The 6,575-nt window shown below is 43.7% G+C and overlaps 1 long non-coding RNA gene across 2 annotated transcripts in view; it reads right to left on the bottom strand.

Annotated features, from left to right (window-relative positions):
- LOC310673198 overlaps positions 1-6,575 on the bottom strand; it is a 52,122-nt gene that overhangs the window by 16,832 nt on the left and 28,715 nt on the right. The gene's annotated exons all lie outside the window — the stretch shown is intronic.

The raw sequence follows: 6,575 nt of genomic DNA, 5'->3' as shown, positions 1-6,575 counted from the left end.
TCCAGCTGGTGTCTTTGATTTATTCTGTGAAGCAAAACCAATGTTTGTGAGGAGTGAATCTCTCCTCTTTTTTTTAGCTTTCCAAATGTGAAATATTTCCCCTTTCCCTCTTATTTATGTCTACATTTATTCAAAGTATAATATTCTTCCTTTTAGAGCACAGCCCACACAAAGCAGTGTACAACTAGCAACTACACCACCTAAATTACATTTGTGTGGTTGTAAATATAAACGTCTTGAACCATAAGCAAACTCCAAGGCTGTTTGCTCTTTCTGCTTAGTTTCTGTTTGCACTGACTCAACCTCTCCTACATTGAATACACCCCCTTAAACATGCCCACATTTCATTGGATGCCAGGATTGGGCACCCACCCATCCTCCTGTTCTCAACAAAGAAGAGGTGTAAAGAATTTCTCCCTGTGAATGAGCATGGGGGAGGTTGGTGATGTGAAGCCTTTTCTCCCATTGATGGGAGAAGAACATGCCCACACCATTTTGTACTCTTCTGCTGTTCAGATGTGCCGGTATTTTGTGTAGTGACACACATCCCAGAACAGCCATTTTGTGATATGCCAGTCGCAACCCCCTCCAGCAGCCATTTTGTGGAACAACTTGTCAACATGCCCACTGCCCTCAAAGTGCTGATGACCTCTCCTAGAAAAACCACCTTGCAGGGATCATTTGTGCAGGATTGTGTGCTACTGTTCTGGCTTTCCAGATTGTAAATCTCCCCAGAGGCACACAAGGATGGCTACAAAAAACTACTACACAAGAAAAAGGGATTGGCATAGATGTGGCTGTGCTAAGGGCCACTGAATGTTTGCTGCAGCTTTGGGGCGTCCAAAACCAAGGGCAGATGCATTAGGACAGGGGTAGGCAACTTGCTGCCCTCCAATGTTGCGACTGCAACTCCCATCATCTTTGACCACTGGCTGTGCTCCCTGCGATGATGAAATTAGGATTCCAATAGCAACTGGAAGAAATCCTATTGGCTAATCCTTGCATTAGATTTTGTGTGTGTGAAATATGCTGTCTGTGGAGTCATTGGTTGGGTGATGCGACATGAATAAGAGTTGTGACCAGCACAAAGCTTTTTGCCAAAGCTTTGAAGAATAATTTCAGAGATTTAAAATAGGTTATCTGAAGTGGCACATCAGGATTTTAAGTGCAAAGAAGGAATTCTCTCTTGCACAAAAACTTAGCATTTATTATCTCCCTCAGACAGATGTAAATGCCAAAGTAGTATTGAAAGACGGGTAATGATTAAACTAAAGTCAACAACAACCACCCTAGTTTATGCAACGAGCATAACTTCATCCTTTGTTCCGTAAATGCAAAGCTTCAAGGTATTTCTACAAGGAGAGTAAAGTGCACTTCTGATCCTCTTTGAAACTGTTTGGCCTGCAGCAGAGGGAGATTGTTAATGGAAGGAAGACCTTGGATGCACGTTATAGGTTTTACATTCATGCTATAGACCAATTTAAACACAGATCAATGTAAGCCTCCTATAAAACTGCCTACATTTTCATTTTCTTGAACTCATCAAGCTGCGTTAATAGATGGATTGTCAAGAAGCTGCTTGAGCAAAGCCCTCAGTGCAACAAAACATGATTTGCTGCTGCTTCAGTTCAGCTCTTTTGGACGTAGAAAGAGGTTTGTCACTAAATATAGCCTTCATTCTATTCGAGAACATAATCCAAAATCACCGTGAATGCAATGCACACGTCTTTTGATCTACAAAATGTATATATGCTTCAGGGAGCAGTTGTGAAACAAAGGATTGCTCTTGGTGCATACATGTGAGGGCAGTCAGCAAGGCCGCTTGCTTGCAGACTGAAATGCTCAGGAGCAAGGGGTGTTAAGATTGTGCAGTATGGTATCATGCATGGAGTATTTCTCCATGATAAATGTCCCTGAGGTTTGGGGCATACCTGGGCAAAGCAGCCCACAAAGGGAAAAAAGAATCCTGCAGCCTTTGGGACTCCAGGGACCATTGAATTGTGGTCATGATTTCTGCAATAACCAATACAGTTTACCTATTGTGTGTATTTCAAACACTTCACCACAAAAATTCACATATAATTGCCTCTGGGTTTGTTATTTCATGCAGGAAAGCAGACTTTAACTCAGGATGTTTGATAGATGGAAATGGATTCAGTTTTAAGATATTATGCCTATAGACTTTTATATGCTTTTATTACCTTGAATATTAAATCTGGTTATATTCAAACTTAATGGATTATATATATATATCTACAAGGATGGATAAAAATCCATATATATATATATGGATTTTATCCATCCTTGTATATGTATAAAAGAGCCTCACAATTCAGTTGTAGCTGCCCTGGCAATTGAATTGCACTGGCACAAAGTCATGTATTAGCACTCTTATCTATTAATATAAGGGAATTATTACTTCACCATTTAAAACTGTGATAAAGGAATGACCTTGAGAGGTCTGCCATATGATCAAGTGGTGCTTTCCCGTTCCTCTCTGGGAAAGTTGAATGGAACAGTTGAGCATATCTCCTAGCGGCGCAGTTACGGGGTGGAGAAAAGTTCTGCATTTGGTTGATATGGGAACTAAGTGTTCTCTGGACGCAGAATAACATGTAGTTGGTTTGAAAACACCAGAGACTAGAGGGCCAGAATTTTTACATGTGAGTCCCATAGGCTTTAGAAGAGGGGAAGGGGGGGGGGAAGAACCCGAATACAAAGCACAAGGCTAGAATTAAATGCAAAATAGAAATAGAAGTGGATGGGTTAAGCCTTCTGGTGACCCCTGTTGTAGAGGAGTGAGCTGACCAGTGGTCCTGGGACTCGAGTATAGACCTTGATCAACAGCCAGACAGGAAGTACCTCTGGAGGTACAGAGCTCTTCAGACTGCAACAAGAGTGGCACTAAGCAGTGCGGAGTGAGAAGTCTTGTTTTGTCCCAGAAACAAAACACAGTACAGTGGTACCTCGGGTTAAGTACTTAATTCGTTCCGGAGGTCCGTTCTTAACCTGAAACTGTTCTTAACCTGAAGCACCACTTTAGCTAATGGGCCCTCCTGCTGCTGCCGCACCGCCAGAGCACGATTTCTGTTCTCATCCTGAAGCAAAGTTCTTAACCTGAAGCACTATTTCTGGGTTAGCAGAGTCTGAAACCTGAAGCATATGTAACCTGAAGTGTCTGTAACCCGAGGTACCACTGTAGTTTGAGGGAAGGCATGACTCTGTCACATAAGACGTTTCACGTTGGGAAACACATTTACATTAAATAAAAGGTGGATATCTATCACACACTCAAATGATAGCCTGGAAACTTTTGCATTGGCACAAGTCATGTATTAGTGGGCGCTCTTATCTTAGCCTGGAAACTATCACAGCCCTAAACAAGAAAGGGCTGGAGAAAGTTCCACGGACCACAGACTGCTGCTCTTGATCTTCTTTGCTCCTGACCTAGTTTGGGGCTTTGCAGACAGGAAGAATGGAAAAATCTTCCTCCAGTGAGAATATCCTCTCCACGGGGAGGCTCCAAAAGAAGATTGGGGCAAACAATATATGCTCTATCTAGGGAATGGGGTAAAGGAGCATGAGTTGCAAGCTTCTCACATCCATTGCTACTAATCCAGTTGCCTCAGGGCAGTTTTGCACATGGTGTCTTTTTCTTTCGTGGATACAGAAAAAAGTATCCTCTCTTTTACAATCATATGTAAAAACTGTGCATGTGTTGGTGCACACATGTGGAACCCAATGGAACTACCTGTAAGTAGTGCAACCTGAAATGGACTCTATCGTCGCCATGCATTTAGGAAGGGTCCAGTCCAGAACGATGCAAAGCTCTGCAAATGGTACAATGAAGAATCCCTTCACACAATTCGGTTCCACTTGTTCCTACCACACTACAACTGCAATGCAATTGGAGGGGGTGGAGATAACTCTATGAATTTACTCTGAAATCTGTTCTGAGTATACAAACAGCTTAGAAAATTATAGGTGGTTTCTCTTTCTCTCTCAAACCAGACAACTCAAACTCCTTCAATGTAATCCTTGGTTAAAAAGCACTGGCCAAAGGTGATACAGTAGGCATGGATTCCACCCCTTCCTGTTATTTGTTTAGGTGAAATGAATTGTGTGATGCTGACATCTAGAGGGCTACAGAAAAAAAGCACGTTCCTGTTTGGAAAACCATGGCGGTACTTCATTAGCGACTACATCCCAGAAATCGCATGATATTACATTCACTACATGATCGCAAACATATGCTTGCCACCATACGTAAAAAAGTGGTGCGAAGCTGCAGTCAACCCCAACTCTCAGCAATGTGTATCTGAATAATATTTGCAAACATGCATTTGTCGTGTGTGTTTGTGTGCACACGTAAGAAGCAGCCTCCTACTGCTCTATCTTCAAACTCTTTTAATTAGAGGATTTTCCCACCCCTGCCCCCTGAGACTGGGTTTTAGTCCACATTTACACACTACCAGATAGAATCTACTTAGCAGTAATGTCTCAGCACTCATATAATCCAATATCCCCCCTCCCTTCCATTTCTTCTCTTGTCATACTTTTAACAGTTCTATAGGCTGGCAAAAAATTGCAATTGCAAATTATACCACAGATGTCAAGTGAACTCTGCCCACCCAGCCCCTCCCCCCAGGATAGTTTTCCTGGAGGAAAATGTAGATGCCTAGTTTAAATGATAAAGCTGATCACTTAGCTATACATTTACTTATTCATTTGTTTGTTCCTTGGTTCCTTTATTTTGTATCCCGCCTTACCTCCCAAAGAAGTACAAGGCAACCAACACACTAACAGCAAAAGCATAGTAAGTAAGTAAAAGCATTTCTAAAACTGCTTAGAACATTCTAAGGACAGTTAAAAACATCCCCTCTGCCTGTGATGGCAGGCTTGCCATGAACAGTGTCTTTCAACCATCATTAAACCAGTCATGAGGGAGGCAGGTGCACCTCAACAGTGAGGACATTCCACAAATGGGGAATCACCACTGAGAAGGCCCTGTTACAAGTCAGTTCCAGCCAGGGATCCCCCAGTGGGGACACTATCAATGAAGCATTAAGTGCCCGCCATAGGGTTGGAGACGGCTGGTATTGGGGAAGGTGCTATGTTAGGGACTTAGGTCCCAAGCCATTTTAGGTACATGTCCCATATTGATCTTTACTTTTATGCTACACTGGAAAGCATTTCTTCCTAAATCCTGAATGAACACAGAAATAATAGTCAATGTTCTGCCTAAAAGTTGATGGTCATTAATTTATTCAGTGAATGTCAATGTTCACGTGTTAATGCGCACAATTTCGGGTGACTTTTCTGATTGCCTGAAAGCACACCTATACATTTCTCTATTTTCCATAGATACATCAGTGGGTACTGGCAAACATTATTCATCCCTTTTCAGACAAAGTTTCTCTGGGATTGTTAGCAGAAGCAGCATACTTCCAGGAAGGACCCACAAAACTTCTCCTGTTGGAGTGTGAAGGAGGACTGCTAGGGCCTGCTGTGCTGCATCCTGTTCCCTACCTATATGGGATGCAGAACCTGGTAGAGATTAGCAGCTGGTGTTAGATGAAACTTCTGGGAATGACCTTGAAAATGCCCCAGACAAAGGAGCTCTGGAGGAAGGGAGAGGGACAGCACCAGAGGGACTGCCTAAACTCTCCATCATGGCAGAGAGCAAACTCTGATAGGAAGCACCCAGATGCCCAGTGTGCTTTGAACACTTTTACCCCAAAGTTTCCTGGAAATGTGGGTGAGTTCCTGGAAGAGACATGCAAGAAGGTTCCCCGCCCCTTCTTCAAATGCCTGTTCCAGAAAAGGTCTGAGTCTGAGCTGCCAGGAAAGGAGCCGCCAAAGGCACCCAAAACTCTGCTAAAAAACTGAAGGCGGAACTCGCCTCTTCTGCCTCCTCCTGCTGCAGCAGGCCTCACCTCTGGACAACATGGGACAGACAGAGGTGCCTCTGTGGGTGTTGGATGGGGTCTTCCTGAACAGACAAGAAAAGCAGAGTGATGGACAAACCTAAGAACTGATAGCCATGGGCACACGGATATCTGTCGAGTCTTTCAGTCCCCCAGCGGCTAAGTGAGCAAGAGGACAGGATTCCTGCGCCTTTAGTAGCTGTGTAGCGGAGGAGGTTTCAGCAGGTGTAGCCTGTCCTGCAACTATTGCATTTGCAGGAGCCCTGCCCTCTCCTTCCCTTGGCCCACCCTGCATGTCACAGCTAGCAGGTGCAACAGATAGGTCCTTGCTTGTAAATTAAAGTGTGCCATTGCCTAAGCGCATGGCTCAGCCCATTCTTCTGTCGGGTGTGCTCTTACCTCCCAGGCCCTCTGGTGACCTTGTTTGGAAATACAGTTAACAATAAGACGACACTCAAGCACCCAATGTGAGTTGAGTTGAATTGGAGCCCTGTCTCCAGCCACTGTTTGTTTTGCTGCCATGTGCCTTGGTTTTGATAAGAAGTGTTTAGCTAGCAGTGTCAGTTGGAGGAACATTTAGCGTTCAGCACCTAAGGAAGCCCAAGGTCTTCCCTAGTGCTTGGTAGGAGCCCAAAATTAATTTTGTCA

The sequence above is a fragment of the Podarcis tiliguerta genome (genome assembly GCF_965153285.1).
Source record: "Podarcis tiliguerta genome assembly, chromosome: 3".
NCBI lineage: Eukaryota > Metazoa > Chordata > Lepidosauria > Squamata > Lacertidae > Podarcis > Podarcis tiliguerta.
Note: the sequence above shows the minus strand (reverse complement) of the source record. Positions and strands in the feature narration are given on the sequence as shown.